The sequence below is a fragment of the Rana temporaria genome, chromosome 3 (genome assembly GCF_905171775.1).
Source record: "Rana temporaria chromosome 3, aRanTem1.1, whole genome shotgun sequence".
In the NCBI taxonomy this organism is placed as follows: domain Eukaryota; kingdom Metazoa; phylum Chordata; class Amphibia; order Anura; family Ranidae; genus Rana; species Rana temporaria.
The window spans coordinates 380285997-380310498 of NC_053491.1; the positions used below are offsets into that span (position 1 = coordinate 380285997).

A 24502-nucleotide genomic window follows, 5' to 3' on the forward strand; every position below is an offset into this window, starting at 1 on the left:
TCAATATTCTTGTTAAAAATACACTAAAATCATTATTAGCAGATAAAAACACAGTACGTTTTACAAAATTCCTACTAAATATAAAAGCTTAACCTTTATTGAGTTAATAACAAATATTTGTCATTTTTTAAATTATGCCTTTTTGCGAAATGGGGAAAACTGGATGTACGCAAAAATGTGAATAACCACATTTCTCCAAAAATCGGAAGGTTTTCATTGTTCCTTTACAGCTTTCAGAGTTTGTTAATGACCCCCCAAACCATATATTTTCTGAAAGCATATGATTAGTAGAATAAAAAGAAGGTGCTACTGACTTTTAAGGGCCCACGATATTTGTGCAAATGTTTATCAAACAATATATTTGTGAAAATTTTTCTAAAATCTTTTTATAAAGATATAAATACAGCAAATTTCATGCTAAATAAAAAAGCTTAACCTGTATTGAGATAATAAATAACAAATATTTGCAAATTTTGCCTTTTTGTGAAAGACTGAAAATCCGACGGGTTGAGGGTTTCCTTTTTCACTTACAGCTTTCAGAATTGGTAAAAGACCCCCCAAACCATACATTTTCTGAAAGCACATGGCCAGTAGAAGAAAAAGAAGGTGCTACTGATTTTTAAGTCAACGCGATATTTGAGCAAATGTTTATCAAAACAGTATTTTCGCTCAAAATACACTAATAGCATGAATAGTATTGAGTTTTGAGTGAAGAAATAACAAATATTTGTACATTTTAAATTGCACCTTTTTGTAAAATGGTGAAAACTGAAGGTACGCAAAACTGTAAATAAAAACTATTTACGCTAAAAATCCGAAGGTTTCCATTTTTCACTTACATCTTTCAGAATTTGAAAAGACTCCTCAAACTAGAAATGTCCTGAAAGCACATGACTTGTAGAATAAAAAAAAAAAAAAAAGCTACAGATTTTTTGGGCCCATAATCATTATATAGCTATTTTTACAAAAAATACTAAAATCATTAATAGTGCACATAAACACAACATAATTCCTGCTGAATTACTACTAAAGCATCGTTCACATGTGACATACTAAAGTGTACAACCATGGAGGGCCATGTTTACCTGCATGGGGATGCACAGGTTTTTCGTATATACCCATACAGGAAGTTCCATTTATGTCTATTGGGATGCAAAGGCTGCACAGGCATAGCTGCTGTTTCCAATATGACATTTGTGTGGGTGTGGGTACATGTCCCCGAATGCAGACAGTGTGAGCTCAGGGACATGCATGTGGACCTACATGGATGTAAAATTGGGAGCAACAGCTCTGTTCATGCAGTTGCTACATCCCAAATGACATCTATGCAGAGAGATGCACGGAACAGGAACACTTGTGCATCCCTGTAAAGGTACGCTTTGTATGCCATGTGTGAACAAGGCCTTAAGCCCCTTTCACACAAGCACACCGATTGGGCCTGCCTGTCTGATTTTCAGGCGGGCCCAATCAGACCACTTATTGTTCTCTATGGAGAGGCTTATGTAAATGTGTCTGGGCAGGTCCGTTTCCATCTGACCGCCCCATAGAGAATAGTGGGCTGTGTCCGCTCTGCATCAGCAGAGTGGAAGCGGACCTGTCATCCGCCTGCTCAGCGAGGATTAGCAGACAGACATTACCCACTGAGCAGGCGGATCTGCTATACAGAGTCCACTCCATGTGAAAGGGGTCTTACCAGAAGCAGCACTGGACTCATAAGTTTGTATGAGTTCGGCAAGTAGAGTCCTCCAGCAATGTAAAGTATTTTGGAAGAGGAGAATTAGAGAGAGGAGCAGAGCCCTCCAGCATGGGCGTCCGCTGAATTTTTTTTTCAGAGGTAGGCGCTTTGGCAGCGGCGATACACAGTTGCATTTTACCCTTTCTTCGACCACTAGCAGGGGTTAAAAGCGCCCCCCCCCACGTTAATATGGAAAAACACCCCTCTGTGCCCCCTGCATCTTTCAATATCTCTTTGTCACTACTGTGTACCCCCTCTCCACAACTGCACCTCTGGACCCCTTTACATTACACAGCACCTTACAGCTCTGGACCCCTTTACATTACATAGCACCCCACAGCTCTGGACCCCTTTACATTACACAGCACCCTGCATCACTGGCCCCCTTTACATTACACAGCACCCTGTATCACTGGATCCCTTTACATTACACAGCACCCTGCACCACTGGACCCCTTTACATTACACAGCACCCTGCATCACTGGACCCCTTTACATTATACAGCACCCCTTTCCCTTGACTGAAACACTACACTATATTGACAGTATATTTATTTCAGGTCTAAAAGAGGAATCTTTTGGAATGAGGCACAAATGGATTTGATTCCAGAAGAGGGAGAGGCACTCTAAATAACGGACAACTAGAGGGGAGAGAAGCGCTGCAGTCACCGCTTAAATCGGCCCCAAGGCCAGTTCGGCCCTGCTCCTGGCTCTCCCTGGCGATTCCAGGGGGGGGGGTAAACGACCCCCCTTGCCCTATGGAGCGGACGCCCATGCCCTCCAGCAATGCAGAGTATTTTCGAACAGGAGAATTTCAGGGAGGAGCAGAGTCCTCCAGCAATGCAGCGTATTTTGGAAGAGGAGAATTAGAGGGAGGAGCAGAGTCCTCCAGCAATGCAGAGTGTTTTTGAAGAGGAGAATTGAAGAGAGGAGCAGAGTCCTCCAGCAATGCAGAGTATTTTGGAAGAGGAGAATTTGAGGGAGGAGCAGAGTCCTCCAGGAATGCAGAGTATTTTGGAAGAGAATAATTAGAGGGAGGAGCAGAGTCCTCCAGCAATGCAGCATATTTTGATAGAGAAGAATTAGAGGGAGGAGCAGAGTCCTCCAGCAAAGCAGAGTATTTTGGAAGAGAAGAAATGGAGAGAGGAGCAGAGTCCTCCAGCAATGCAGCATATTTTGGAAGAGAAGAATTAGAGGGAGGAGCAGAGTCCTCCAGCAATGCAGAGTATTTTGGAAGAGAAGAATTAGAGGGAGGAGCAGAGTCCTCCAGCAATGCAGAGAATTTTGGAAGAGGAGAATTAGAGAGAGGAGCAGAGTCCTCCAGCAATGCAGAGTATTTTGGAAGAGAAGAATTGGAGAGAGGAGCAGAGTCCTCCAGCAATGCAGAGTATTTTGGAAGAGAAGAATTGGAGAGAGGAGCAGAGTCCTCCAGCAATGCAGCATATTTTGGAAGAGAAGAATTAGAGGGAGGAGCAGAGTCCTCCAGCAATGCAGAGAATTTTGGAAGAGGAGAATTAGAGAGAGGAGCAGAGTCCTCCAGCAATGCAGCATATTTTGGAAGAGAAGAATTAGAGGGAGGAGCAGAGTCCTCCAGCAATGCAGAGTATTTTGGAAGAGGAGAATTAGAGGAAGGAGTAGAGTCCTCTAGCAGTGCAGAAGATTTTAGGAAAGGAGAATCCGAAGAAAGAACAGAGTCTTCCAGCAGTGCAGAGTATTTCACTAAACAAGTTGTATGCTGGAAGAAGCAGAGTCCTCCAGCAGTACCGAAGAGTGATAAAAGCCTCCTTTACAACCGTCTTGAGATGATCATGGCACCAAATGCACCTCAGTATGAAACAAAGCCAATCCATCATCTTCTGTACAGTAATAATAAATTTGTTACTGGTCACCTAGTAATGGTTCTCCAAAGGCGTACAGTACATAAGACGGTGGACACTTCAAACACAAGGAAATGGCTCTAAACCCAGCAGAGAGTAAATAATCAAGATCTAGGGATGGCTTCAACACAAGCAGCAGGATCATAAATATATATTACATTCACATCAAGCGAAACATTATCATATTATCCCCTCGACAGCGGCCAGTGATGGAAATACCGCGCCAGTCTCCCTCTGAAATGGAACCAAATAGCAAAATAATGATATTTCACATCAAGCTGAAATAATATTTTATTTTATCCCCCTTCCCCCGGTGCTCTGGCTATATGCGGCTGTTTCCTCTAGGGTGTTTATATAGATATTATAATGTAGTGAATGGACCATCATACACCGTTGGTGTAAAAATACGAAAAAGTGGGCAGGGAATATTGCCGCATTGGCTGGCAGTTCTGGAACGAAAAACTCTGACCTAATAGAAGCTCATTGTACTGATTTATAATCTAAATGTCAATATAATTTCATTGTTCATTTTGCAGTTTGCTACCACAGGAGTAGTGCTGAGCAAAAGTGAGGGTGGTGTTGTAAATGATCAAAAACCGGATGAAATTACCTTTTGTAATTTATCCCAAATACACAAATACAGGTCATCCAAACATTCACTGTTTAACAACTCTCAAGTGGACCTTTTAGTACAAACTCCTGGCATGTCACAATATACACAATAACATCATTGTTTAAGCTTCACATTATTACAGTGTTCCTAAACTTAAAACATTAAAATCAGTCTGTATATGCAGTAAAGCATGCTTGTTTTACTCACTGTGGAACCTAAGGGGTTCATCCTCTGCATTGTGTAAAAAGGCTGTTTGATCCTTTCTTCTCTGATCCTCCCCTTCTTTTACTGTCCCCAATCCATCTGCTGATAGTGCTCTTGGGGGCACGCTGCACATGCTCAGTTTGGTGTGTATTGCTTGGGAGGGTGCATGTGATCGGCACAGGGCCAATCAGCACTGTCCAGACAGAGGGTCATGAGTTCTGCAGCCTCATAGGACAGTCAGAGGAGAATGAAAACTCCTCCTACAAGCTTTAACCAGACACTGATATAACTCATAAGACTCCTATATACTGCTGATGAGAAAAGGTATTTAACAGTTTATATTTACTAAAATAATTGCATTACCATGTTCTGTGTACTGTGGGAGAACAGATATGGTGAATGCGGGGTCCTGGGTTTAGTAACACTTTAACCACTTTAACCATTTTGTTGCTAAAGGACCAGGCCCCTTTTTGCGATTCGGCACTGCGTCGCTTTAATTGACAATTGCGCGATCATGCGACGTGGCTCCCAAACAAAATTGGCGTCCTTTTTTTCCCACAAATAGAGCTTTCTTTTGGTGGTATTTGATCACCTCTGCGGTTTTTATTTTGTGCGCTATAAACAAAAATATAGTGACAGTTTAAAAAAAAATATATATATTTTTTTACTTTTTGCTATAATAAATATCCCCCAAAAAATATATAACAAAATATTTTTTTTCCTCAGTTTAGGCCGATATGTATTCTTCTACATATTTTTGGCCAAACAACTCGCAATAAGCGTTTATTAATTGGTTTGCGCAAAAGTTATAGGGCCGGATTCAGAAACAACTTACGACGGCGTATCTCCAGTTACGCCGTCGTAAGTCTGAGTGTGTGCCGTCGTATCTTGGCGCCTGATTCAAAGAATCAGATACTCCTCACGGTTGCCAAGATACGAGTGGCGGAAGTCTCCTACACCGTCGTATCTTGGGGTGCATATTTACGCTGGCCGCTGGTGATTTCCGCGTTGAATATGCAAATGACCTAGATACGCCAATTCACAAACGTAGTTCCGTCCGGCGCATCTATATACGTCGTTTATGCAAGTCATGTTAGGTATGGACGTCGGAAACGTCAGGACAGCGTCGTATTTTACGTCGTTTGCGTAAGTCGTCCGTGAATGGGGATGGGCGTAGGTTACGTTCACGTCGCCTAAACATTGAGCCGACATATCTTAGGGAGAAAATTCGACGTGATACTGAGCATGCGCGCGCATGCACCGTTCGTAAAGCACGTCATTTACGTGGGGTCACGAATCATTTACATACAACACGCCCACTACAAGCCTAGTTTGAATTAGGCGGGCTTACGCCAGCCCATATACGCTACGCCGCCGTAACTAAGGACGCAAATTGTTTCTGAATACGGTACTCGCCTGACTTAGTTACGGCGGCGTAGTGTATCTGAGATACGCTACGCCCGCCTAAAGATAGGCATTTCTTTCTGAATCCGGCCCATAGCGTCTACAAAATAGGGGATAGTTTTTTGGCAATTTTCTTAATATTTTTTTTTTACTAGTAATGGTGGCAATCAGCGTTTTTTTAATCATGACTGCGACATTATGGCGGACACATCAGACACTTTTGACACCATTTTGGGACCATTGTCATTTTTACAGCGAGCAGTGCTATAAAAATGCACTGATTACTGTGAAAATGACACTGGCAGTGAATGGGTTAACCTGTAGGGGGCGCTAAAGGGGTTAAGTGTGACCTAAGGGAGTGATTCTTACTGTGTGGGGGTATGGCTTGGTGTGTGACGTCACTGATCGTCGTTCCCTATGACAGGGAACAGACGATCAGTGACAGTCGGACTAGGAAGCACGGGGAGAGGTTTGTTTACACTTACCTCTCCCCTTTCTTCAGCTCTGTGACCTGATCGCGGGACACCGGCGGTGATTGGGTCCGCAGGCGTGGTCACGGAGTACCCTACCCAAGGCTGGGCATATTAAAGGGGACGTACCTGTACGCCAATATGCGCAGCCGTGCCATTCTGCTGGCGTGCGGCTGTCGGCAAGCAGTTACAAAGCCCTCCTTGACATCTAGTCCAGTGATTAAGAGGATGACATCAATCTGCTACCGCTACGGTCATGAAAAAAAGAATATCTGATGCTAGGTCCACTTTAAAAAACTATACAGAGAAGCAAGGTATTTAAACAATAGTAGATTTTTTTTTTTATTGTTCCAAATGTTCTGCTGGAGAGCCTAGCAGAGGCTCACTGGGCAGTTCAGCATGTCTGCACTGCAGCGCTGGCTACAGTCACCCTTGTAATACTGCAACTGCCTCTCAGATGGAATCCCAGCACCACCATTGGAAATTTGCCTTTACAGCATTCATTCACCATGTGCCGTGGTTTTCTTGAAACCTTTTCCTAAAGAGTAAATGAAAACACTGCTGAAAACAACATTGGTATGTTTGATTAAGGATTTAATAACATTTATTGAACATTTCCAACATGAGCTTTCTTTTGGGAAACAGTTAAATTGGTTGGTTTAGTTCCACTTTAAAGAAAGATAAAGATGTTCTTCAATTGTAACTGTTGTGTTTAATTGTGCAGTTAACTACGCTGTCATTGCATCTGACATATTCAATCTGTCAAATGACAGCAATCAAATGACAAAAGTTCATGCTACACCTGTGATGCCCAGCAGAGGGCAGCACCCCAAATTCAAGGCATACCTATAGAACACAATAAGCAATTTGTGGCTCTAGTGGTCAAAAGGAACCAAAAGGTTCTCTGATTAAAGTCCAGCATGGCTTTTTTGGGACAAAAGGAATTGTTATATCCCTTTCATCTTAAATCCAAAAAAACATATTTTTTTTTAACTTCATGCCAACCGTGTTTACAGAACTGGTTTAGGGTAAAGAAATCGTCCAATATAACAGAGCCAATGATTCTAAATTACATATTTCTGTTTCAGGTTTATTGGCCAGCATCCCGGCAAAGTATGGAAGTCAAGGCTTCTGTGAAGTAGGGCTTTGGGGGGCACTCCTAGAGCGCGGCTCGTGCATGCGCAGTGAGTGCCCGGCCCTGAAGCCCAAAGCTGTCACGGCCGGGTGCCCACAGTCTGAATGGAGGTGCCAGCGGAGAGGGGGGGGGGGGGGGGAAGGAGCGACGCTCCGGGCGGTCACGTCACTGGACAGTGGAGCAGGAAGTGTCTGTTTATTAAAAGCCAGCAGCTACACTTTTTGTAGCTGTAGCTTAACCACTTGTTTACTGGGCACATATACCCCCCTCCTGCCCAGGTGAAATTTCAGCTTCCGGCACTGCGTCGCTTTAACTGACAATTGCGCAGTCGTGCGACATGGCTCCCAAACAAAATTGATGTCCTTTTTTCCCCACAAGTAGAGCTTTCTTTTGGTGGTATTTAATCACCTCTGCGGTTTTTATTTTTTGCGCTATAAACAAAAAAAGAGCGACAATTTTGAAAAAAAATAACAATATTTTTTACTTGTTGCTATAATAAATAGCCCAATTTAAAAAAAAAAAAATACATTTTTTTTCTCTGTCTAGGCCGATACGTATTCTTCTACATATTTTTGGTAAAAAAAAAACGCAATAAGCGACTGGTTTGCGCAAAAGTTATAGCACCTACAAAATAGGGGACAGAATTATTATTATTTTTATTTTTTTTACTAGTAATGGCGGCGATCTGCAATTTTTATTGGGACTGTGACATTATGGCAGACATATCGGACACTTTTGACACATTTTTGGCACCATTCACATTTATACTGCGATCAGTGCTATAAATATGCACTAATTACTGTATAAATGTGACTGGCAGGGAAGGGGTTAACACTAGGGGGTGAGGAAGGGGTTAAATGTGTTCCCTGCATAGTGTTTCTAACTGTGGGGGAAGGGGACTGACTGGGGGAGGTGACCGATCTGTGTCCCTATGTACAAGGGACACAGATCGGTCTCCTCTTTCCCTGACAGGACGTGGATCTGTGTGTTGACACACACAGATCCACGTCCTTGTCTGTGTAACCGCCAATCGCAGGTGACTGGCGGACATTGCGGCCGCCAGGCACGCGCATAGGCATCTCAGTGATGCGGTGGGTACGCGCCCCGCCGTCAGCCCCCCAGTGGCTGGAGGCCATATATAGACGGCCTCCTGGCAATTGGCATCCACACTGCGGCCATACAAAAAAATCGCAAAAAAAAAGCGACAAAAGTTATAGCGCCTACAAAATAGGGGACAGAAACAGGGCCACATTTCTAAACCCCCCCACCATCTTTAAACTTGGTGTGGCTATACATGGCTCCGCTAGAGTTGCCACCTCATCCCTTTAAAAAGGAACACATATGAATTACACAGGTTCTGAGGTTAATTTAATGCAGGAAAGGCACCAAATGAGTCTAATTACCTCCTTAATTAGCCACAGAACCTGTGTAATTAATATGTGTTCCTTTTTAAAGGGATGAGGTGGCAACCCTAGGCTCCGCCCACATAGCCACATATTCCATTCACTGGGATCTGTGAATGGGAGGACTACAAGTCTCATCTGCTACCTAGGCAGAGGGACTCACAGATCTCAATGGAGCACAAGTGAGGTGACATTCCCCATATGTTTAGTCCATTATATACTTCCTCCAGCCCCATAATGGTAGATGTACACCTTGGTACAGACCTGGGGCTGGGAGAAGAGTTTGCAGGAGCCTGTACATTGCACTCTTGAATGCACTGATCACATGTGCAATGCTCAGCTGGCTCCACTGCAAAAAAAAAAAAAAAAAACAATATTAATAATAATAATAAACGCACTTAAAGTGATCCTGAACACACACTGTTTAATTGACATTGTCCCTTCTATTTCTGTATGTGGATGGTGGCAGTGTAATTATTTTAATAAAAAAAAAACATCTAAGTGCCTTTTTCCTAATCGATATACAGCTGTGACATGACCCAGATCTTTCCCAGCCTGTCTGCAGGGAAACATAAACAGTTCCACTACTATATAATAATTAGACCTTTATCCCACACATGCTTCATTTAAAGTCCCGCCCTTTCTATTATACAAATACAGGGATAGAGGTAATTGACTACGTCATTACCTCATTTAAAGTCCCGCCAAATTTCTCTTTTTATTATTACCCAATTAGGGATGGAAGTATGTGTTTTGGGACTCCAAGTATAATATCATGCTCCTGCATATATTATTTGTTGTTATCTACTGACCCTTTGTTCCTTTCTGTATTCATTTGTCATTTGTCCACTATGTTATTTGATGAGTCCATTTGATCTGGTTTTCCTTTCGATTTGTCCAGTTCATTCGCATATTTTTGTGTGGGTCCAATCTGTATTTGGGTTGGGGTTTGTGTTATTTTATGCCCCCTGCGGTCTTTGTTTCCTATACGGGGGCTGCGACTAGGGTTACCACCTGTTTGGGATTCACCCAGACACTTAGGGTTTGGAATCATGCATCCGGGTTTCAGACTGTCTGAGACCTGGACACATTATTCAGACCAGACTAAGTCTTCCACCTTCTCTTTCCTGTCTCTGAGTATGCTAAGGTAAATCAAGGTTCTCAGAGCACTCATTACATCAAAGCTCCCCTTTACACCAGAGGCCACAGTACTCCCCCTTACATCAGAGTCCTCGCCGTACACCAGAGCATCCCTTATGTTAGAGTCCCCAGAGTTCTCCCTTACATCAGAGTCTGCAAAGTCTCTCCTTACAGTAAAAGGGAACTGCGGATTCGGAAGTAAAATGGGACCTCTGTAGACTCTGATCTAAAGGGGGAACTCTGTGGACTCTGATCTAAAGGGGGAACTCTGTGGACTATGATCTAAAAGGGGGAACTCTGTGGACTATGATCTAAAAGGGGGAACTCTGTGGACTATGATCTAAAAGGGGGAACTCTGTGGACTATGATCTAAAAGGGGGAACTCTGTGGACTATGATCGAAAGGGGGAACTCTGTGGACTATGATCGAAAGGGGGAACTCTGTGGACTATGATCGAAAGGGGGAACTCTGTGGACTATGATCGAAAGGGGGAACTCTGTGGACTATGATCGAAAGGGGGAACTCTGTGGACTATGATCTAAAGGGGGAACTCTGTGGACTATGATCTAAAGGGGGAACTCTGTGGACTATGATCTAAAGGGGGAACTCTGTGGACTATGATCTAAAGGGGGAACTCTGTGGACTCTGATCAAAAGGGGGAACTCTGTGGACTCTGGTGTAAAGGGGGAACTATGTGGACTCTGATCTAAAGGGGGGACTCTGTGGACTCTGATCTAAAGGGGGGACTCTGTGGACTCTGATCTAAAGGGGGGACTCTGTGAACTCTGATCTAAAGGGGGGACTCTGTGGACTCTGATCTAAAGGGGGGACTCTGTGAACTCTGATCTCAAGGGGGGACTCTTGTGATTAACTTCATATGATTAGAAATGTTATTTAATAGCAACATCTATGCATACTATGAAAACAAATTGCTGTGTGACGCTGAAGTGTTTGGGTTTGACTTGAAGAAAAGATGGCACTGCCTATGCTCCCTTCCCCCCATCTCTCACATGCGGGGTTGTGTGGGCGGGCACTGCATGTCGCTGTCACACCTCTCATGCCGGCTATTGCCTCACATGGCCCCGTTCTGCCATCCAAAATTCCAGCTACGAGCGGAGTGGGTGGTGAATTTGGCGCCAAACTACCAGGTGGCTTTTCCGCATTGGTGTAGGCGCCTCCCCTCCCTCTCTGCTCGCGTGTGTGACGTTGACGGGGTACTTGAGCGGCATATATGGGCGCTTTTATTAGGAAAGTAGAGGGACTGGCAGGATCACCAGGGATTCCACATAAAAGAAGGAATACAAAGAGAACAGGAGACTTTCAAATGTGAGTACATGGTACAGCAGGCACATATTAGGAATATGAAGTGTTGGAGTAACAAATGCTTTAAAACGCATACTTAGTTTTGTAATGGAGTGGGGAAGGATTAGAACCTCCTCCTGGTTTCTAATACTGTCTGTGTCTCCACCTCTCTATTTGTCCTAGTGATTGTTGTCACTGGGACAGAAACTGGTAAGATATCCACATTTTACAATTGACATGAAACAGGAATGGAGGGAATATCTTCAGTTGGAGAACCTGTTCTAGTGACAACTGTCTAAAGCCTCATACACACCATCGGATTTCCATCGGACAAATCCGTGAATTTTTGTCTGAAGGGCGTTGTCCGTGAACTCGGTATGAATACAGATGACAGAATTTTTCAGCCAACATTTACGAAACGACATGTTTTTTCTGCTCTTTAGCGCCACCCTTTGGGCAACTTCTGCTAATGTTGTCTTGTGGTTAACATTGGTTTGGAGCATGCGTGTTTGTACTTTGGATTTTAGTTTGACGGATTTGTGTACACGCGATCGGATAATCCAACGGAACACATTTGTTGTCGGACAATTTGAGAGCATAACCGTCCAACATTTGTTGTCGGAATATAAATACTGAAAAACCTGCTGAATCTTACGGTGGCTCCCTAAAATCTAGAATTAGTGGTCTTTCAATTCTCAAGTTGCCATTTTTCTCTGGCTACCTGGAGATGCCCTTTAACAGCTTTGGCAAGAGAAACCATCCTGATTTCAGAAGCAACTGAGTGTCCAACCCACTGTTAATAATTTGGGACACTGCGTGTCCCCGGTCTAATTAGGATAAATTCAATGTTGCACAAGAACAAAGCAGCCTAATTTGCTTATGCAAATGAGACTAATAAGCTGAGGGGTTGAGAGTGTTTTAGGTGAGCGGTGCGCAGGGAGGAGGAACGCTGGGAAAGAAGTGCCTGAGACGGGAGTCAGCTGTAAGGCGGTCACCTTCATGGGGATCTGTTTCAGATTCACGCAGGTATCATCCCATGCATGTGTTATTAACACAGGGCTCAGGCCTGGTAATCTCCAGTCTTTGACCAGCAGCCGCAGAGATAATCCTCCGTTACAAACCTGATACTTGTGTGAGAAATCCTTGTCCCTCGACCTGGCCACAGCTGTCGTCTGCTAAGTGTCTTAAAGCCAAACTCCTGGCAAAAAGCTACATACACAGATTAAATATATACGTGAGAGCTATTTTACCTGTCAAAATGTGTTATTTATGTCTATCCAGTCCTTTGTCACACGGCACAGTCTGTCTGATTTTGTCTGCTGCAGTTTAAAAACAATTAAAGTGGATGTAAACCCCCCCCCCCCCAAAAAAAATTATGTCACAATGTAGAGAAGATTTCCTATCTTCTGTGCCCAGTCTTGCCACACAGAGTTAATCCAGCTCTGAGCAATCCTCTTTTTATTGTTCAGGGAAATAAAACAGACTTCCAGATAAAAGCCAAAGTCCTTGCGTGAGTGAAAGGTTATTTACATTGCTCGTGCACTGCTTGCAGACATACACAGCTTCTGTAAAAAGTGCTCAATTCACATCCTCCTCCCCTCTTCCCTCCAGCTCTATGTATATTTTGATGGCTGTTGCATTTTCTCATGGCACTGAACTGTGACTCACCCCATATTTTGAAAACATTTAATCAAAACACAGGGGAGGGGATGTGAATTGTGCACTTTTTTTCAGAAGCAGGGAATCTGGAAGTCTGTTGTATTTCACTGAACAATAAAAGATGATTGCTCAGAGCTGGATTAACTATGTGTGGCAAGACTGGGCACAGATGATAGGAAATTTTATACTGTACATTGTGACATAAAAAAAAAAAAGTTTTTTGGGTTTACATCCACTTTAAAGGTCTTGTCCTCTTCCTCAGCCTATGACCAAGAATGGACGAGCAGACTGATGAGCTCATCCCTCTGTCACCCTGCTCTCTCTTTCTATCAGCATGCTCCTTGCACTGCAGCACAACAATTGGCTCTGTGTACTGCTTCTCCCTAACCTAGCCTATGCTCTGTTGTACAGAGACTGCACGTGGCTGATTCCAATTTGAAGGTATTAGGTATTTACACTGCTTGCTTTTAAAAAATGTATTTGATGGTGTAATAATGAATACAGGGCTGCATTAATAAATAAAAATGATAATCTAAATGGTAAAAATGCACTACCATAAAGTACCCTTTGTCCTGAATTCCACCTTCAAAAATAGGTAAATTTGTGTGCCAAAGCCCTCCTGTGCCTACAGCATCATAGCTGTAAATCTGCAGTGTGGGATCTAAGACGCTGCAGATTTGAAGTGAGATGTGTAATAACACCACTGTGCTGCTCACTGTTCTCCTGGCTGGAGGCTCTGACATGAGGAAACAAATCCCTGCCTTTACCGAGTTGACTGCCTTTACACAGAGATGGAGCAAGGCATGGTAAATCAGTAATGGGAAAAAGTTCAGCTGCAGGCGGGCAGAGCACGGGATCATCAGTTTTCCTCCCCAGGCGGTGCTGGCTCCAATCGTAAGGACAGTTACTTACCACCACTGGCATCAATGATTTTGGAGGCCATTTTTTTCTGGGGGCCACTATCCCAATGACAACAATAATTTTGGAGGCTTTGTTCCCCTGGAGTTCCCTATCCCAATGACACCAACAGTTTGAGGGGCTTTTCTCCGACGAGGTCCACTATCCCGCTCACATCAATGATTTGAGGAGCTATGCTCCCCTAGAGTTCTCCATCCCCCTGCCAACAATGATTTCTCCCTTGGTGGCCACTATCCCACTCACGCCAATAATTTGAGGGCTATTCTACCCTAGTGTAAAACGAACAATAGAGCTGACAACTCCAAAATCCACATAAATTATTTTATTTCTTACATGATGTACAGTATAAAAAGGGATTACAAGTTTCTGCAGCTTTGATCACAGGTGCTGTAAACAAGGCTGTTTGCTGAAAGGTGTAAGCCCTTTTTATACTATCTAGGACTCATGTGTCAAACACAAGGCCCGCGGGCCGAATCGGGTCCGCTGCGCCATTTCATGTAGCCCTCGCACCTCTTCTGCATCTGCGGCACCCCCTTGTCCCAGCAGTCAACATTAGAGAAAAAGAGAGAACTCTTCCTACAGATCCTGCAATCCCTTGTCTACAACTTCCCTGTTCTCGGTATAGCCGACTCCAGCCATAGCCGACTCCAGCCCTCCTTAGGTCCTCCTCCATACCCTAAACTTCCTGCTTCCCAGCTCTTCCCCCAGCTTATCCCTGGTAGCAGCACAAGTGAAGGGGGTGCACTGTGATGTAAGGGAAGGAACATCTAGTCTTACAGATACAACTGGCCCTCTGAGGACAACTAAAATGCTAATGCAGCCCGTGATTAAATTTAGTTTAATACTAATACTTCATATTCCCATCGCACACATTCCTGGTTGAGCTCTCAAATTTGGGTGCTGCAGCAACAACCAGCTGGATACTGGTTCAAGTTACAAGAAAGATATTTGCCAGCACACCATGGAACGACATAAATAGCGTCCAAACGGATAGTTTATTGCATGATCACAACACAAGGCCCTGTGATGTCATTGTGATGTCATGACACGCCTGATGAAGAGGTCCTGCGTGACTCCGAAATGTTGCACTCTCATTGTGTTGTGATCATGCAATAAACTATTCGTTTTCCCTACTCTACATCATGTAAGCAATAAAATAATTTATATGGATTTTGGGGTTCTGCTCTATCTTTTGTTGTACACATTACTGATGGTTGGAGGACATCTGAGCCAGAGCTTAAAATTGCAGAGTCACAGGTTGCGGAGAAGGGCCAGGCTGCTGAAGCTTTTAGCTCCTCCTGTCTCTTCGATAAATGGCTTTCTATACAGAATTCCAATGTGATAAAGGATGAAGATGAGATTATTAAGAAAAAGACACATAAACTTGAGAGAGATGTTGCCGATTATAAAAGCGGAAATGTCTTTGAATGGAAACGCCCAGTCTTAGAAGTCAGACAGCCCAATACTCAACATAGCCAGGGAACCAATTCCTATTTGACCCGCCCCAATTCTAACACTGTAGATAAAGGACCACGTCAGAACAAAAATAGAAATAGAAATAGAGGTAATAGAAGGACTAACAATGGTGGTGAACATTCTAATAATATTAGAAATAAACAAGATAGACTTCAAACGCCACTCTGCCCTCATGGTTATGTTTCTGAACCCAAGCCACCAATATCAGAGGGGCCAATTAACCAGCTTTCCAACGTACCTATTCTAATACCCAATCCCCCTCCTATCCTGGTAGATCTCAACCCCAGTCCAAGTATAGCAGACCCCAATATTGATCGTGAGTGCAACACGTCATTTTCACAATTACCCTTATGCTTCTCAGTCAGCACTAGTAATAAATATAGCCCTCTATCTAAAGACTTAGAAGTTTACATGAAGGAAGGGGCTCGTCCAAGAGTCAATGGGCCTCCAACTTCTATGTGCGATACTATAATAGGCAATATCGATGAAGGTTTTTTAGACTTACCCCCAAAGGGAACCTCATTACAAAAAGAAAAAAGAAAACTCGAAGAGGTAGAAGAGGAGGACTCCGATCCAAGACTGAACAAAAAAGAAAAGACAGACAGGGACTAAAAGATAGTACCATCAAAATATTCAATCTTTCTAGTCATACCCTTACCCCAGTTGAGCTTACCCTCTTACGCAAAGGGTTAAGTTTTTGTCCTTCCACTGGACCAAATAAATTTGGACTTTTTAAGGATCTAAATAAATTTGTTCGACTCCTCACCCTCAAAAGATTTTTCGCTAAACGTGATGCGTCCAGTACTGACAATGTTCTGGATCCTAACAGTGTTGCAACTGTTACTCGTGAGGATCCAGCTACTGACCAAGATCCGGATGGTTTGTTACAAATCCTTGAAGAACTATGGTCTGAGGGCAATATAGAGAGTCAAACTTTTTGTCCTTTTATGGAACCAGACATAGTGCACACAAATTTTAGGCCTCAGTCCGTTTTTAACCCTACCCGTTCTAAAGGGCCCTATATTGAGACCTTCTATCAAGCTGTATATAAGGATTTTTCCAGTTTATGTGATAATCCTTCTAAGTCAGGGACCCTTAATCTAAATTTTGTAGAACGTCAGGCACTTAAAGATCTCACGGCAAATAAAAATATTATAGTCAAACAAGCCGACAAAGGCGGGAGCCTAGTTGTGCAGGATAAGGTTGAATACCTCCGAGAAGCATATCGTTTGCTGTCGGATGGTGAGACTTACCAAAAACTTAATACAGACCCTTTCTCCGCCTATCAAATAGAACTTACTACTCTTGTTGAGACGGCTTTTAGTAAAGGCGTTATCAACAAGAGAGAAAAGTCCTTCTTATTGCCCAAAATTTCTAGTACTCCACATTTTTACCACCTCCCGAAAGTACACAAATCTTTAGTGGACCCACCGGGTCGCCCGATTGTTGCTAGTACCAATAGCCTTACTAGTGGCCTATCTATGTATATAGACCATGCCCTACAGCCTATTGTTTGTGAATTGCCCTCCTATATTAAAGATTCCAATGACATTATTAAGACCCTCGAAAACTACTCCTGGGAAGAGGGATATGCTTGGGCGTCACTAGATGTGGCCTCCTTGTACACGTCAATACCCCACAACATTGGTTTAGCGGCAGTACAATACTTCCTAAGTAAGAACAATGATATTAACTCTCTACAATCTGAGTTTATCAGTAGAGGTATTGAATTCTGCCTTAAACACAATTATTTTTCTTTCTGTGACCAGTTCTTTTTACAAAGGAAAGGTACCGCAATGGGGGCCAATTTTGCACCGGTTTATGCCAATCTGACTATGGGTTATTGGGAAACTTTGCAAATTTGGAATAACAATCCATTTTTGGAACACGTCGTCTTCTATGGGCGTTATATAGACGACGTAGTCCTTATTTGGAGTGGTGGTGCTGATCTTTTTTCATTATTTGTGGACCACTGTAACAATAATGAGCTAGGCCTTTCGTTTACGCATGTCTTCGATAAGGACAATTTAATTTTTTTGGATTTGGTACTTTCACATGATCAGGAGGTCATTACCACTAGTAATCATATTAAACCTACTAGTGGTAATTCATATTTACATTTTAATAGTTGCCATCACTCGTCGTGGAAATCAAATATCCCATATGGACAATTTAATAGGCTACGGAGAAACTGTTCAAAGATACAGGACTACATGACCCAGGGCCTCACTATGAAGACGAAATTTAGAGAGAAGGGGTATCCACAAGAATTATTAGATGATGCTTTTAATTCCAACATGATTATTAACAAAAAGAAGAAGGTCATTAAGGACAGGGTCGTAAATAATATAAGGTTTATTTCCACTTTCAACACCGAACATAAAAATATAAGTAGCATTATTAACAAACATTTCAACATTCTTCAACTAGACCAATATCTGTCTTCTTCCCTTCCCCCTAAACCCCAGATTACCTTTAGAAGGGCACGGACCATTCGGAATATCATTGCACCAAGTAAAGTCTCTAAGAATAACCCCACTCGTCCTTTAGATATTCGGGCCTACTTCAATAGTAAAACCGGTATCTTCAGATGTGGTAAAAGAGGATGTCTTACTTGTCAGTCTATCTCTAAAGGAGGGACTGATTTTATTAAAACCAAAGATTGCAGTTTTCCGATCAATCAATTTATTACCTGTTCAATGGAATTCGTTGTTTACGTATTGCGTTGTCCTTGTAATTTGCTTTACGTAGGAAGGACAATCCGTACTTTACGGATACGAATAGGCGAGCATAGACGCCTTATCAAAAAGGGCTGTGACAAACACAGTGTACCTAGACACTTCCTGCAGGCCCATAATAAAGACTTTAAGTGCCTGGAGGTTATGGCGATTGAGTCCATTCCAATAGGGTCACTTACTGCGAATGAAAGATTTTCCCTCCTCTGCAAGAGGGAAACGTATTGGATCTTTCGGATGGGTTCTTTGTCACCAGGTGGCCTTAACGAGGAGCTAGATATTCTCAGCATTACGAACGAAACTTAAATTAAATTTTAGTATACAGAGCCTATGGCTCTTTTTATTCAACGTCATGATTTTTTTAAAATGATAGTTTTTATAGATAAATGTTTTTATGTTAGTAATATTTATGTTATGAGTTGAGTACATTGTGTTTTGAATTATATTTTTTATTTTTTATTTTTTATATTCTATGCATTCATTCATTTTTATATTTTATTATTTTTTATTCTTTATTTTATTTTTATTTATTTTCAATGTATTTATTATGCATTTTTGTATATGTGTTATTATTTTTTGTATATGTGTCACTATTGGGTGTTTCTAGCTTAATATCAACAAACATAATAATTGCAAACTCAATATGTTGCTTTTTTTAAAAAATGAACTGAATGGTGATGGTGGGGTTAATACTTCAAATCCGTCCCCCCGCCCGCCATTATCCAATGGGATTGTTACATGTTCCTATTTTAATCTGGTGGTGTTGCCTGTCCGTGACTTTGACAAAGCGTCTGGCACGCGAAACATGTCAGTCACGGCTCACCCCCATCTCGTTTTATGCCCCCACTTGTTTACAAGAAGCCAATGCTGAGATACTGACAGTCTGGGAATTCCTTCAGTGACGTTCAGCATGTTGATTTTCCTGCTCGTCTGTCTCTTCCACTGATTGGCCCCTGGAGTCACATGACCCTCGAGGGACAGAGTCCGGACTTCATTCCCTTCCCCTTCATGTGACGCAGCGGTGATTCCACCCCTCCCTCCTCGCTTCTGATTGACGCGGCGGCGTCCTCGTACTGGCACGGTGGTTCCCATCCAGGATTTTCCCCACTGCCCTACATCCTTCGTTGCGAGGAGTGATCCCGCCCCCATCGGCCTCCCTGTTGGATTAGAACTACAGCCATTTCTCCCTCGGCAGGTGAATAACATTTATGTTCACTCCCAGCGTGGATGCTGTCTCCCCGCTGTGTGTTTTTCATCTCCCTGCTTAGAGGCATACTAACGGCTGTACCACCTTCACATACTACAGAAGTGTACTTTGGTTGGAAGCTTTCTCCCAGCAGTGATTTCAGGTTGCTATCCCACTATCACCATACGGTTACTGTTCAAGTGTTTGGGGATTTTGCAATAGATTCGCTTGTTTAAACTTTCTGCCTAGTGTGCAGTTTTTAATTTTTCAGTTCATGTGTATATTTTGCACTACTTCAAGACTATAAAGTGATTCGTACTCCATCCTCGAGCGCTGTATTTTTTGTTTCAGTTCTTTGCCCATGTTCTCAGGTGATTGACAGCTGCACGGGAAGGTTTTTGCATCTTTTTTACTACACAAAACACTGTGTTTTATTGTCCTTATGGTGTAGCGCTAGTAGTGGGAATTTTTTCTTGTATCTGAGCCAGAGCACCCATTTTTGGATTCCATTCCAGATTCATATGGTGGATACCCTGTTGTGAGCGCTGCACCTGCTTCTTATCATCCCTGTACAGTACCCTAGATTCACTATCATACTGACACAAATGACCTGAGGGTTATTGTCCCCTTGGGGTCAATGATCCCACACACACCAATGATTTGATCATTTGAGGAGTTATTCTCTTCTGGGGTCCACAATCCCACTGACACCAATGATTTGGGGGGGCTGTTTTTTGTCACTGTAACTATTTTGTGACTGTAATGCCGCGTACAAACGATCGGTCCATCCGATGAGAATGGACCGATGGACCGTTTTCATCGGTTAACCGATGAAGCTGACTGATGGTCCGTCGCGCCTACACACCATCGGTTAAAAAAACGATTGTGTCAGAACGCGGTGACGTAAAACACAACGGCGTGCTGAAAAAAACGAAGTTCAATGCTTCCAAGCATGCGTCGACTTGATTCTGAGCATGCGTGGATTTTTAACCGATGGTCGTGCCTACTAACGATCGGTTTTGTCCTATAGGTTAGGAATCCATCGGTTAAATTTAAAACAAGTTGGCTTTTTTAACCAATGGTTAAATAACCTATGGGGCCCACACACGATCGGTTTTGACGATCAGACCGTTGTCCTCTGTTTAACCTATCATGTGTACGAGGCCTTACAGTAACTCATAATTTCAACTGATTACTCTTTTTTGAATACATTTTAAATCCATATTTTGCATTTCTATACTTTTATTGTAAAAAGTTTGGGCCAGATTCACAGAACAAATACGCCGGAGTATCTACTGATACTCCGGCGTATTTTCAAATTTGCTGCGTCGTATCTTAATTTGTGATTCACAAACAAGATATGACGGCTTTTGGCTAAGATCTGACAGGCTTACGGCTTCGTACGCCTTCGGATCTTAGGCTGCAATACGTGGAGTTTGCGTAGTTTTCCAGCGTCGGGTATGCAAATTAGCTTTTACTGCGATCCACGAAGCTACTCGCGTGCGTTACGTCGTCGCAAGTCGTTTTTTCCCGTCGCAAAGTTAAGGCTGCTTTTTCATGCCTTAACTTTACACCAGCCATGTTAAAGTATGGCCGTCGTTCCCGCGTCGAATTTTAATTTTTTTTTTTCGGCTTAAGTACGTTACGCACGTCGCCATTCACAAACACGTTGGGGCGCCGTAATTTCGCGCAAAGCACGTCGGGAAATTTACTAACGGAGCATGCGCAGAACGTTCGGCGTGGGAGCGCGCCTAATTTAAATGGTACACGCCCCATTTGAATTAGGCGGGCTTGCGCTGGACGGCTTTACGTTACACCGCCGCAAGTTTACAGGTAAGTGCTTTGTGAATCAGGCACTTACGCTGAAAACTTGTGGCAGTGTAACGTAAAGACGATACGTTACGCCGCCGCAGTTATTGCTGAATCTGGCCCTTTATTTTTTTAACTTTTGGGGCATGGAAGGTTTTAGAAAAATTTACCAGGTCTCAGGAAGGCCAAGAACCCTTGCCCAAGGTGGCTATTATTAGCCAGTTATATTTAGTAACATAGCCAGCATTTATGGAAACAATCTGCACAGTTGGCTCAGTAAATTAGATACTTGTTTTCACCTTTTCAGCTGTCCGTCTAGCAGGAGTCTTTGGGGAATTCCCCGACAACTGGCTGTAGTGTCGATGCGCTGATAGCAGAAATATGCCATCTCCTAAACTTTACACCTGAGGATCTCTGGATTGGAGTAACATAGGGAAGTGTAATGAATATAATTTTACTCACCTCATTCACATGTAGAGATTGTGGACATCCGCAGAACATTTTTCGGGGGGCATCATTTTAAGAATGCCTGTGCTCCGCCTGGCAGTATTACAGCTAGAGGATAGCAGGTTAGGCAGTTCCTAATGGCTAAGTCCCTAGGATAAGTAATGAATAACCACTTCCAGACCTTAGGTGTTTTTCAGATTCGGTGTTTGCAAGACTAAAACAGTTTTTTCTGCTAGAAAATTACTTAAAACCCCCAAACATTATATATTTTTTTTTCTAACACCCTAGAGAATAAAATAGTGGTCATTCCAATACTTTTTGTCACACCGTATTTGCGCAGCGGTCTTACAAGCGCACTTTTTTTGGAAAAAATTCACTTTTTTGAATTAAAAAATAAGACAACAATAAATTTGGCCCAATTTTTTTATATATTTTGAAAGATAATGTTACGCCGAGTAAAATGATGCCCAACATGTCACGCTTAAAAATTGCGCCCGCTCGTGGCATGGCGTCAAACTTTTACCCTTAAAAATCTCGATAGGCGATGTTTAAAAAATTCTAGAGATTGCATTTTTTGAGCTACAGAGTAGCTCTAGGGCTATAATTATTGCTCTCGCTCTAACGATCGCGGCGATACCTCACTTGTGTGATTTGAACACCGTTTTCATATGCGGGCGCTACTCGCGTATGCGTTCGCTTCTGCGCGCGAGCTCGTCGGGACGGGGCGCTTTAAAATTTTTTTTTTGGGGTTTTCTTATTTATTTTTATTTATTTTATTATTTTTTACACTGAAAAAAAAAATAATAATAATTTGATCACTTTTATTCCTATTACAAGGAATGTAAACATCCCTTGTAATAGAAAAAAGCATGACAGGTCCTCTTAAATATGAGATCTGGGGTCAAAAAGACCTCAGATCTCATATTTGGGCTTAAATGCAAAAAAAAAAAAAAAATGTCATTTTTTCAAATGACCAAAAAAAAAATTGTCTCTTTAAGAGGCTGGGCGGGACTGACGTTTTGACGTCACTTCCGCCCAGCCGAGCTATGGGGACGGGCGAAGGAGATTTTTCCTTCAGTCTCGTCCCCGCTCACCAGCCGACAGCATCCGATCGCCTCCGCCGCTACCGACGGCTCCGGTAAGCGGCGGAGGGCGCGGGAGAGCGGCGGGAGGGGGGGGCCCCTCTCCCGCCACCGATAACGGCGATCTCGCGGTGAATCCGCCGCGGAGACCGCCATTATCGGATTCCAGACCGCGCACACTAAAGATGGATACCTCGGTTGTGACAGCAGCTGCTGCCGTTACCGAGATATCCATCTTTAAAAATAGGACGTACATCGTCGTGCGCAGGTCTGGAAGTGGTTAATGACCAACAGGCAGAGCAGAGCATATCGCTCTAAGCCCACCCATGTGTGTGACCATAGCGAATGAATTTTCGCTATTAGCACACTAAAGTTCCTCCCCGCTAATCAGGAGACAGGTCTGTGAGTCCTGTTTCCCGATTTTTCAAAGGGTCAGGCGATTCTATTGGATGCCTAGTGCTTTGGCTGGAGACACTGTGTCATGGTCTTACCTCTTGCTGGCTTCTTTCATCTGACATGTGCTGGCGGCCATGTTGGTTTCTGGGCTCCTTATAACTTACCACACCCTGCGGCTCCTCCTTCCCACTGGGAGGAGCTGGATGCCTTGCATATATATAGGAGGTCTGTTGCTTCATTTCCCTGCTTGGTCCTCTTGTATTCACATGCTCCTGAGATTGTGCTGCTGCTTTTGGTTACCGACCCGGCTTCAACGGACTACCCTTCTGGCTCCTGATCCCTGGCTTCGTTCGGACTACCCTTCTGGCTCCTGATCCCTGGCTTCGTTCGGACTATCCTTCTGGCTCCTGATCCCTGGCTCCGGTGGAAGACTCTGCACTGTTTGATCATCCGTTTGGACTTTTACCTTGCTGTTTGGTTTTCAATAAAGCCTTCCTTTTTCATTTATCTATTGTTGTACGTCTGATTCATGCTTCCGTGACACACTGGAGCCGCTGCCCACACTCCAGAAGAGAAAACCACAGCCCCACCACACAAGCAGGTAAGTGCCGTGCCGGGCTGGACAGCCTGCAGGGGGGCTGTTTCACACCAGCAGAGGGGTGTTGTTTTTTTGCCGCCCTCCCCCTCCCCAGAAGAACCGACCAGCCGCCACTGTTTGTATGAGACCAAAACTGAACTTTTTGGACTAAAAAAAAATACTATGTGTGGCAGAAAAATAACACTGCACATCCCCCTGACAACAGCATCCCCACCGTAAAACATGGTGGTGGCGGCATCATGTTGTGGGGATGCTTTTCTTCAGCAGGGACAAGGAAGCTGGTCAGAGTTGATGGGAAGATGGATGGAGTCAAATACAGGGCAATCGTTCAAGAAAACCTGTTAGAGTCTGCAAAAGACTTGAGACTGGGGCAGATGTTCACCTTCCAGCAGGAACACAACCCTAAACATACAGCCAGAGCAACAATGGGATGGTTTAGATCAATGCATATTCATGTGTTAGAATGGCCCAGTCAAAGTCCAGACCTAAATCCAACTGAGAATCTGTGGCAAGACTTGAAAATTTCTGTTCACAGAAGTTCTCCATTCAATCTGACAGATCTTGAGCTATTTATCAAAAAATAACGGGCAAAAATGTCACTCTCTAGATCAGGGGTCCTCAAACTACGGCCCTCCAGGAACTACAATTCCCATCATGCCTAATCATGTCTTTGAATGTCAGGGTTTTACAATGCCTCATGGGACATGTAGCTGGAGGGCCGTAGTTTGGAGATCCCTGCTCTAGATGTACAAAGCTGGTAGAGACATCCCCAAAAAGACTTGTAGCTGTAATTGCAGTGAAAGGTGGTTCTACAAAGTATTGACTCAGGGGGGCTGAATACAAATGCACGCCACACTTTTCACATGTTTATTTGTAAAAAAAAATAGAAAGCCATTTATCATTTTCCTTCCAC

At 43.2% G+C, this 24502-nt stretch overlaps 1 protein-coding gene across 1 annotated transcript in view; it reads right to left on the minus strand.

Moving 5' to 3' along the window:
* The window catches only part of LARGE1 (LARGE xylosyl- and glucuronyltransferase 1), a 611138-nt gene that overhangs the window by 203358 nt on the left and 383278 nt on the right, over positions 1-24502 (minus strand). The gene's annotated exons all lie outside the window — the stretch shown is intronic.